Source organism: Oryctolagus cuniculus, chromosome 6 (assembly GCF_964237555.1).
Source record: "Oryctolagus cuniculus chromosome 6, mOryCun1.1, whole genome shotgun sequence".
NCBI classification, from domain to species: Eukaryota; Metazoa; Chordata; class Mammalia; order Lagomorpha; family Leporidae; genus Oryctolagus; species Oryctolagus cuniculus.
In genome coordinates this window covers 22,394,475-22,405,269 of record NC_091437.1, presented here as the reverse complement: position 1 = coordinate 22,405,269, position 10,795 = coordinate 22,394,475, and positions in this window count along the sequence as shown.

Sequence of the window (10,795 nt, the reverse complement as noted above, 5' to 3'; positions counted from 1 at the left end):
TGGGCAGCGGGGAGGTGTGACCTCTCCTCACTGCTCCAGGACTCCCAGGAGGCCCATCTGCGGCTTCCCAGCCCCCCGCTCTGACCCCGATGGAGGATCTGGGCCGTGTCCTCCTGCCAGGGCAGCTTCCTGTCACCACCGCATATCTGAAGTCACGGCTGGGAGGCTGGGGCTGTGGGGCTTGGGGACGTGGGATTCTCCGTTGCCTATTGGGTAGGAGCTGCTGGCCCTGGCCTGGCCTGTTTGGCGGGGGACACGCTGTCTCCACATGCACAACGCAGGGGCACCATTCCCGGGGAACACAGGGAGGTCATGCTGGGACTCACACACTCACAGACACACACACACCAGCCCGCCTTCCTACCAGGGGCTTGTATTTGCAACACATGAGTGTTGCATTCTCCGAACACAACCATGATGGTGCCCACCAAGGAGGCTGAGGGCTTCTCCCAGGGCAGGTAAAGTGGGGTTCCCTTTATAGCCACATCAGCACAGTGTGATGAGGTGCACCTGTGCTCACGTGACCCGGGGGAACCACGCAGCCTTGCCAGGGTCTGGGAAACTGCTGTTCCTGCTATGGCAAATGGCAAGTCGTCTGGTGACATGGGGTCATGAAACCACAAATGACCTTGACCCCCCTGGAAGGACACTTGGCAAGAGGCCTTTGCTGCAGCTGCCTCCAGCTAACCCCGGCGACAGTCACAAACCATCAGCCCAGGAAACCCCGCAGCTGCACTGGTGCCTGGGCAGGAGCAAGGCCTTCGAGGGAGAGAAGACTTAGGTGCCAGGCTGTGGCTGGCTAAGCCCTGGCAGTGAGCTGGGGGCCACGTGTCAATGCATTAAGTGTAGCAGCTTGGTTCCTGTTCTGTGGGCGGCTATGGGAGGGATCTGACATGAGCAAATGCGGCCAGCCTCAGAGGCTGCCCGGCCAGTCCTGCACATCTAGATGGATCCAGAAAGGTTAGGACAGCACCCCAGGGTTAAGCAGCACACGAAAGGCAAAGCCCTAGTCTCCTGAGCCAGATCCTGCCCTGGAGCCTCCCCCACACCGCCTTCTGCAAAGCAAGGAGAAGCCCAAGACGGTGACTCAGAGCCCCCCTGGCAATTTTGCTGATAATTTTTTTTTGTTTTGTTTTGAAGTGAGATGTCCCGCCTCTATTCAAGTCTTCAGGAAATTATAGTGATCTGGGCTTTTTCAGACAAGTTTGAATTACTCACAGTCTGGAGTTCCCAGGCAGGGGGTGCGAGCCAGAGAGGCTGCAGCGTGCAGAAGCCGGGGCTCAGGGTTCGGGCTCAGACAGCTCCAAGTTCAAGTCTCCGCTGCCACATGCGTGAGCTGGGAGAGCTCGCTGCTCCGAGCCTTCGTGGGTCAAGGGTTGCGGGGCTGGGGTCGGGCGGACCAGATGAAGTCCGGGCGGGGAATGCCTGGCCCATAGGGGGCTGGAGCTGGGCGCAGGGGCTGCTCCCTGGGCACCCCCCGCTCATACAGCAAGGCTGGGTCTTGGAGGCCTGGGCAGAGTCTGCTTAGCTGTACTCAGCAGGAGCTGGGTGGTCTGGGTTCAAGTCCAGCCCTGTCGCTGACCAGAGACCACAGACCTCAGCCAGCCTTCTTCCAGAGAAACAGCAGGTACTGAGCGCTTGGGCATGTCGCACTCCGTGCTTGGCGAGGGTCCTTGCTCCCCATCCCGGTTCTGTCTACTTCTGGCAGCGGGGCCAGAACGCGTGCATGAGCGGAGCCGAGCGAGGGCCCCCACGCAGGGTGTCTGTCCTGCTCAGTGTGCAGTCCGGTCTCTGCTCCAACTGTGCCTTCGTCCAGGAAAGTCCTGCTCTGTCCCCATCCCGGGAGGCCCTGCCCACGAAGTTGTGTGAGTCACTTTCCTGATCCCTGCCAGCCCAGCAGGACGGACGGGGCGGCCACTCTGTGCCGGGATGGGGCAGGAGTTACCTCCTCCTTTCTTCCCAGAGGGTTTCTGTGTGGGGCACTTAGCTATCTCATAGTGGTCATTTTGCTCTCCTGAGCCTCTGTGGCACAGGGCCTTAGAAACCCGCCCAAGGCTAGTGCCGCGGCTCAATAGGCTAATCCTCCACCTAGCGGCACACTGGGTTCTGGTCCCGGTCGGGGCGCCAGATTCTGTCCCGGTTGCCCCTCTTCCAGGCCAGCTCTCTGCTATGGCCCGGGAGTGCAGTGGAGGATGGCCCAAGTGCTTGGGCCCTGCACCCCATGGGAGACCAGGATAAGCACCTGGTTCCTGCCATTGGATCAGCGCGGTGCGCCGGCCACAGCGCACTGGCCACGGCGGCCATTGGAGGGTGAACCAACGGCAAAGGAAGACCTTTCTCTGTCTCTCTCTCTCGCTGTCCACTCTGCCTGTTTAAAAAAAAAAAAAAAAAAGAAAAGAAAAAAGAAACCTGCCCAAGCCCGCACAGCTGGGCTGATGGCTGCTCCGTCCCCACCACTGGCCTCCCCCCACCCCGCACCCCGGGGGGCCAGCCTCGGAGCAGAGCCTGCTCAGCAGGGCCCCCTGGAGGTAGCCCCCAGGAAGACGCGGGCTCACAGCTGTGCTTGTAAGTGCTGCCCACCCTCCGTGGCAACAGGGCGATGAAAGTGAGGAAGCGGGAGGTTGCAGTCTGACAAAAACAACTGATTTCAGGTTTAGGATGTTTGCAGTGGCGGGGGTGGGGCCAGCTGTGGAGGCCAGGGCCGAGGGCTGGTGGGAGTGGGTCGGGGACAGCCCAGCACACCTGTGTCCCTGAGGGCCACGTTTGCCAGGCCCAGTGCTCCAGGGGTCAGAGGTTTGGCTGACCGGAGGCCTCTGCCTCTACCCTCTTCTTCTGTCTTTTCTCCCTTTGTAAAAGATTTATTGATTGTATTAGAAAGGGAGAGTTACATTTGAACAGGGACAGAGAGAGAAATCTTCCTTCTACTGGTTCACTTCCCAAATGACTGCAGTGACCGGGACTGGGCCAGGCTGAAGCCAGGAGCCTGGAACTCCATCTGGGTCTTCCGTGGGTGGCAGGGGCCCAGGCACTCAGGCCGTCTTTTGCTGCTTACCCAGGTGCATTAGTAGGGAGTGGGATCGGAAGTGGAGCAGCCAGGTCTTGAACCAGGGGCTCACAGGGACTGCTGGTGCCACAGACTACAGCCTGACCTGCTGTGCCGCCACGCTGGCCCTGGCGGCTTCGGGTAGAGATTGGAAAGCAGGGGCCCCCAGAGGAGCAGGGCCTTGGCCTGCCCCCACCCCCCGCCCCTGACTCTGACACACACCCACCCCCCACATCTGGGGCTCAGGGCCTGCACACGCGAAATGGTTAGGGAACAATGCTCGCTTTCTGTAATCAGGACTAACCGCGCGGTTCCCAGGAGCAGGAATGCCCGGGGCTGGGGGCAGGACGAGCGTGGGTCTGTGAACCAGCCACCCAGGGGAAAGTGGAATGGAAAGATCGAGTTCATTTTGGTGCCAAGATTTGTGAACTCCAGTGCCCATAAGGAGCCTTAAAAATTGATAGAAAATGTGTATTGTGAAAAAAAATGCATGGATTTCAAAAGGTTTTCTGCACCAGAATAAATATCTCTTGTTTCATTTTCCATGAACTTCTGCGAGTGCCTTTGTGCTCCCTGGGGTCTGGGAATGGGTGGTGGAGAGCAGAGGGGGTGGGGGCCGGGCAGGAGCTCGGCCGTCTGCAGACCCGACAGGGCCCTGCGTGAGCACTTGAGAGTGGGCCTCAGGGTTGCTTCTGAGCCTCATTCCCCAGGGCGCCTGGGAGAGGAGCAGTGGCCGCTGCTACGTCCACACGGAGCTCAGCGAGGCAGCGCGAGGGGGCTGACCACCCCGTTCCTCCCCCAATGCCTCTCCCTTGTAATCAGGGTGGCCCTGGCTTAATGTTTATGCCCAAATCCCAAGCAGCCAGGCTGGGACGCTGAGCTGTAATTTATATCACTATTCAGAGGGGATTGGACTCCTTCAAATGGGAACCACATTGGGGGAGGGCGGACCGACAGGGTCCCGGGCAGCACCTGCTTCTCATTTGGGAGGTTTGGTTCCAGCGCCCAGCTGGTGGCTGGAGGCGGAGAGTGGCCGTGGGTGATGCACGGGCAGGCGTGTGTGCTGGGGCTGGTGGAGCCTTCACGGCGCCCATGTGCCCTCCTGCACGGCCCTGTGGAACCGCCCAGAGCTTGGGGGAAGCCTGGTGCCCCAGGTGGGTGCAGGGGAGAGAGGGTCCTGGGCTCTCCCAGTCGCTGCTTCTTGCAGCCTGAGGGTGATGGCACCAATGTGGGCAAAGGGAGCCCAGAGGTGAGTGCGCCACGTGGATGGGTGTGAGCAGCGTTGCACAGCCTGGGAGCTGAGCCATCCCACTCGTGTTCAGTTCCGTGGTGTTAGGCAGGGAAGCTTAGCGGTCAGCGTGTGGCACTGCGAGTGATGGCCCTGACAGCTGGAGTTGTAGTAACGTCAGTGGGGGGACCTGGGGAGGGGCCTGGGGTGTTTCCGGGGGTGGGGGGGTGCTCTGGTGCTGGGTCCTGGAGGCGGCTACAGGAGCCCCCGCTCTGTAGTAATTCATTAAGTTGTATGCTTAGGTGTGGGGTGCTTTGTCTGAACGCGTCATTTTTCACGGTAAATCCAGCACAAGGCACCATCTGAGCTGCTCACTTTGCCCATCTTCCGTCTGACTTCTGCCGCTTGGTCCCCTGGGATGCTCTCTCCCTCCTCCCTGCCTGCGGCCCGCCCCCTCCCAGTTGTCCCCCAAACTGAGTCTGCCTTAGGCCTAGGATTGTGCTGTGGCTGGAATGACAGCTCAGGGGTAGGAGAGTTTCACCCCCAAAGCCATCTGCTAATGGAATCGGGCCTTTTGGGAAGAAGCGAGGATTAGACGAGGGCGTGAGGTGAGGTCGCCATAGTGGCGCTGGCAGAGACCCGAGCCGGCGGCTGGCTCTGCCTCTGCCTGCGGTGCCCTCTGCCCTGTCGCGGCCCAGCAAGAAGGCCCTGGCCAGTGGGAGAGCAGACGCCCACGCCACGCTCTTGGGCTTCCCGCCTGCAGAGCCATGAACCAAAGAAACTGGCACTCTACACACCGCCCGATCCCAGCATGCTGTCGCAGCACCGGAAAACCAACTCCACCAGCCGACTCCGCCAGGACCGGTCAGGCCACTGGCGAGGCAGCATCCCACGGGGGCCCTGGATCCCCCTCTTCTCAGCATTCCCAGGGCTGGGACCTGCAGTGGGCATCCCTGGGGACCACGTCCCTTGCTCAGAGAGGCGGCACGTGTTGTCGCTCCATCAAGTCCCAAGTTGGCCTTCCTCGCGTGGGTTCCTGCGGGAGCTGCCAGGGTGCACAGCTGAGCAGAAGGACAGAGGCCGTCTCAGGACGGCTGTCGGGGGCCCTGGCAACGTCATCTCAGCCTGGGGACACCCAGGAGGGCCTTGTCTGCGGGCAAAGGGCACCTCTTGAGAACATGGGTGTTTTTGGAAACAAAAAAAATCTCTGATCTTCAAAGTTCTGTTTGCTCTTTTTATTTTCTTTGAGGACGGCTCTTGAGAGAAGAAGGTGGGGTTGCCTTCTAGCGGTGCACGGCATCCCTCCGGCTGGGGGTGAAGAGACCGTAGGAGAAGGTAGGTAGCGGGGGGCAGGGGTTCCTGGGTGGGAGGAACCGGCTTCCTCCGTGTCTTATTTTTCTGGGGCACATGCGTGTTCCCGAGACCTTTCAGGTGAGAAACTTTCCATTGTTGCTTATCTCGTGGCAAGCCGCTCCCGCCTTGCGGTGACCACAGGTGCACGCAGATCTGAGGCCCCAGCTCCTCCACGCTCTGGATGCCAGGCAGGCCGGAGACACAAACCCCAGCTCGAAACGGCGCCCGCGACCGCAGGCCCCGGTGTGCGCCCTCTGAAACTGTAGCTCAAGGCGCATTACTGGCACTTTCCATCGCCTGGCTGGCTCTGTGTTCAAAAGCGGGCAGGCTTGTTCAGCAGCAGGCCCCAGAGATCAGATTCCCACCGCACGCCGCCCTCAGAAACGTGCGATCCGGCCTGCGGTCGCTTTGTCCTAGCTCCCCTTTTAACAGTCAGACCTTCAAGTTTGCTGGTGAAACTGCTTTTTTTCCTTTCTGGGTGCTTTGATGAGCGTTATCTAAGCTCAGATAACGCTCCCTGATAAGGGGCCTGTCTGCAAAACCACTCACTGTACCTCCGCTCCCCGTTAGGATGCGCGTCACAAGGGAAAATCAGGCACCACGTTTCTGAGAAGCGAGGGAGGAATGTGCTGAGTCTGTGAGATTGTCCCCTCTGCGCGCACACGGAGCCCCGGGCACCGTCACAAGGCCACCTGTGCCCTCGGCGGGTGTCTGCTTTCTCGTGTGCACTACTTTTCCCTAACTGCAAAGGACTCGGGCTGACGTTACGTGGCCCCCAAGTCGCCAGGGGCTTGGGACCTGCAGGAGTAGCCCAGGTTGTGGGTTCATCAGCTGTTGTGGGGTTAAGCTCTTGATTGTCGGTGTGTGCAGTGTAGCAAGGGCTGTCCACGCTTGGGGTCATCACGCAGAGTAGCAGTACCCTGTGTTTCTTGCTGAGAGCAGCAATTTTGCTATTATCCCACCTCCTACCGCTGGGGAAGGCTGCAGCCACGCCAACCCCGTTAGGCGCTCTGTGCCCCTTCTGCAGGTAAGAAAACCTCGAGAAGCCACTGCAGACCAAGAGAGGGCTCTGGGGTCGGCCTTCCACTGCATCTGCCTGGCCCGGGCGTGTCCAGGGACCTCCATGTTTGGCACTGCGATCAGTGACTTCCTGACTATCTCAAGGGCGACCATTTGGGCTCATTTCACTTTCCACCTGGACTCATTCTCGGGGAGCCCAGAGATCCTGGGCCTGCAAGCCACAAGGACGAGAGCTGCCCTGGACCACACAGGCTGAGGCTCTGAGTCGTGGCTTGCAGGCCCTGGGACTTGAGGTGAGTCGCCTCGCCGCTCGGAGCCCCACTTTCTGTATCAGGAAAACGCAGCTGGCAGTGACAGCTCCTGAGGGAGGCTCCCAGGCGTGGCAGTCCCCGGCTCTGTGATTCTATGAATTGCCCTGGATTTGCATAAGTGCAATGTCTGACAGGCTTCGAAGCACTTTCACAAGCCTTGGAGTAGCTCATTTGATCTGCACCACAGCCCTGCGGGGCGGGCAGGCGCGCCACGTTTTCACGTCCCTGTTGGAGAATGGAGCAGTCAGGGCGCAGAGGGGTTACGTGGGCGGCCGACGGTACCATGGCGAGCTGATGTCTGGCCAGCACCTGAGCTGGCACATGGGTGCCTCTGGGCCCCCGTCTCACAGGCAGCCTCACCAGTGAGGGGCCTGTCTTGGCCTGCAGGGTCGGGTACCGTTATGGCCACGGCATCGCTGGCACCGGTCTCAGGCTGGCTTCAGGGGCTCTGTTGGCGCTGCTGGCCACGTGCAGCTACAGGTGCTGGGCCCTCCGACCAACACGTGGCGCCCTGTGGTGTTTTGTGGGCCGCTTCAGGACACAGCTACAGAGGTCTCTCTGATGCAAAGGGCCTGGAGTCAATGCTCCCATAGGCTCGCCCCACTTCAGCCCCCACCACCCCGCAGCCGCACCCCCGCCCTGGGTCGCACAGGTTTGCTTTCCCAGAATCCTCTTGTCGTTCCTCCTCCCTGCCGGGTCAATCCCTAGCTATCTTTTAAAGCCCAGGGAGCCCATGTTTGAGCTTTCCAGTGCTGCTTCTCTTGCTGCATAATTTGTTCCCCCTTTTCCAGATGGAGAGACCGAGGCTCGGAGGGTTAAGCCACTTGCCCGAGGCTGCACAGTGGGCAGAGGCAGGAACCGGGGTTTGAATGTTATGACTTGGAAAGCCCAAGGCCTTAGGTTCTATATGCTACCTACCTCTGTCCTTTGCAAAGCCAGCGGCCTCTGCTCAGTGTATGTCCCGTGCATCTCTCTGGTCTCCCTCTCTGGGCTCTGAGTCCTGCGGGTCAGAAATTGTAAGCTGTCCAGTCTGTGTGCTCCGCACGCTGGCCTGGACACAGTTGTTCTCTGTAAGCCCTACCTAGGACCTGACACCTAGTGCGTAGGGCTGCAGGGGGGCTTGGGGGCCTGGGGCTGCATGTTCCAGAGCTCTCTGGCCTGGCCCCTGGAGCAAGGAAGAGCAGTATTCCCCACACTGACTACCACCTTGGTCCTGACTCTTCAGTCACACAGAATGAGGTGATGTTTAAAACTATGGCCTCCGGGGCTGGTGCTGTAGCGTGGTAGGTTAGTCCTCCACCTGCAACCCTGGTATCCCATATGGGAGCTGCTTCGAGTCCCAGCTGCTCCTCTTCTGACCCTGCTCTATGCGTGGCCTGGGAAAGCAGCAGAGGATGGCCCAAATCCTTGGGCTCCTGCACCTGCATGGGAGACCTGGAAGGAGCTCCTGGCTGCTTCTGGCTTTGAATTGGCCCAGCTCTAGCTGTTGTGGCCATTTGGGGAGTGAACCGGCAGATGAAAGACCTTTCTCTCTGTCTCTCCCTCTCATTGTCTGTATCTCTATCTATCAAATAAATGAATAAAATCTTAAAACTATGCACTCCAGGCTGGCGCTGTGGCTTAGTGGACTAAGCTTCCGCCTGTGGTGCCAGCATCCTGTACGGGTGTGGGTTTGTGTCCCAGCTGCTCCACTTTTGATCCAGCTCTCTGCTTTGGCCTGGGAAAGCAGTGGAAAATGGTCCAAGTCCTTGGGCCCTTGCACCCACATGGGAGACCTGGAGGAAGCTCCTGGCTCCTGGCCTCAGATTGGCCCAGCTCCAGCCTTTGTGCCCTTTTGGGGAGTGAGCCAGCAGATGGAAGACCTCTCTCTCTGTCTCTCCCTGTCTCTTGTCTGTAACTCTGTCTCTAAAATAAATAAGTAAAATCCAAAATCTTTAAAACAGAACTAAAAGTATCGGCTCAGGGCTGGCCCCTCTGTCCTGCAAGTGCCTTTGTGATTTCGTGACTCAGACCCCAGCCTTGCAGGGCTCACCGATGTGATGTCCCAGCAGGAAAGGAACGTCAGTCCTCTCCAGTCAGCTGCAGCAAGCCGTCAGTTCTAAGATGCGTCTCAGTTTCAGAGATGTTAGAATTTGTACAGATGTTTCACAAAAGGCAGCACACTGATTGATTGCTGATAGATAGGTGCATGCAAGGATGCTCGTGTCATTAGTCATCAGGGAAATGCAAATGTAAACCACAATAAACAGCACTACCACAGCCATTAGGACGGCTGCAGCAAGCCCTCTGCAGGTGCCGCCGCCCGTGCTGGCGAGGGTGAGCCCCGGCTGCTGATGGGAACACGTGTCCACCTAGAGTGATCGTGAGGCATTTCTTGAAAAGTTAAACATTTGCCTGTTTTTTTAAAAATGTGCTTATTTACTTGAAAGGCAGAGAGAAAAACAGAGAGAAAGCTTTGATCCTCTGGTTCACTCACCAAATAGCCTCAACAGCTGGGGCTGGGCCAAGCTGGAGCCAGGAGCTTCGTCCAGGTCTCTCACATGGGTGGCAGAGGTCCAAGGACTTGGACCATCTTCTGTTGCTTTCCCAGATGCGTTAGCAGGGGGCTGGATCAGAAGTGCAGCAGCTGGGATTCAAACCAGCAACCAGATGGGATGATGGCATCACAGGTGGTGCCTTACCGCACTGTGCCCTAACACTGGCCCTAAACACCTACCTGTTAGGTGAGTTGACATTGTATTCCTAGACAGATAGCCAAGAGGAATGAAAACTTGTAAACACAAACACTTGCACAGAAGTGTTCGGAGTAACTTTGTAATCACATCAAACTGGACACAACCCTCATGTCCAGCCATCAGTGATGGCTAAGCTGAGGTTCCTCAGTGGCGTGGGAATCAGCCCCAACAGCGAAGCACCCGTGGACACACAGCAGCATGGGTGAATCCCACAACAACTATGTTGAGGTCAAAACAGTTACGTGCTGTATGCTTGGACGTATAGAAAATTCTAGAAAATGTGAAGGCCTCTGCGTTGGCAGAAAGCAGATCAGAGGTTGTGTTGCGGACTAGGGTGCAGGAAGGAGAGTTACTAACAGCTGCCAGGACACTGGGCGGGCGGGGGAGGGTTTGCTAGGTTGGGTGTAGCATGGTTGCATGGGTGTCAACAGTCAGAACTGGTCAGTTGCACACTTACAGTCTGTATGGCTGGACCAGACTCTGTCAGCTAAGCCAGGAAATATGGATCCACGCCTGTTTTAGAATAAAGCTGTTCTTTGTCCGTCACCCAGTAAGCAGGCTACTTCCAAAAACTTAATGAAAGTAAGTTTGGGGCACAAAAAGAATTTTGAAGTCTGTGCTTAGTTTTTTTAAAAAATAACATGTATTTTCCATGAACGTTTGGAAGATTTCTCGTTTGCGTGCGTTTAAATTTTTTATACCAAAACAAACTTATCTCTTCATCATGTTTCCATGAACTTGGGAGCGCTGTAAATGTCACCTATTAGTGCCGCACACTTAACCCATGTGTGGCCCTCACCTCCAAGGAGGGCTTACGGTGGCTGTTGCTCTGAGGGGCCCCTCTGCACACCGCGTCCGGGGCTGGCAGACTCCTGTCCCTGTCTCCGGAGCCCCAGGGACCAGTGCAGTGCAGACCAGCCTCCTGCACGCGGAGTGGGGCCCAGAGCCCAGGCTCCCAGGGCCTGGCCAGGGTCAGTTCTGCTGGAGCAGCGGCCTCTGGGGCTGCCTCCTTATCCAGGGCAGCTGACCACGCGGCAGCAAAAGAGAACTGTGGCTCTGTGGCTTTGAGGTCGTCCACCCCGTGGCAGAGGCTGGGCCCCAGGTC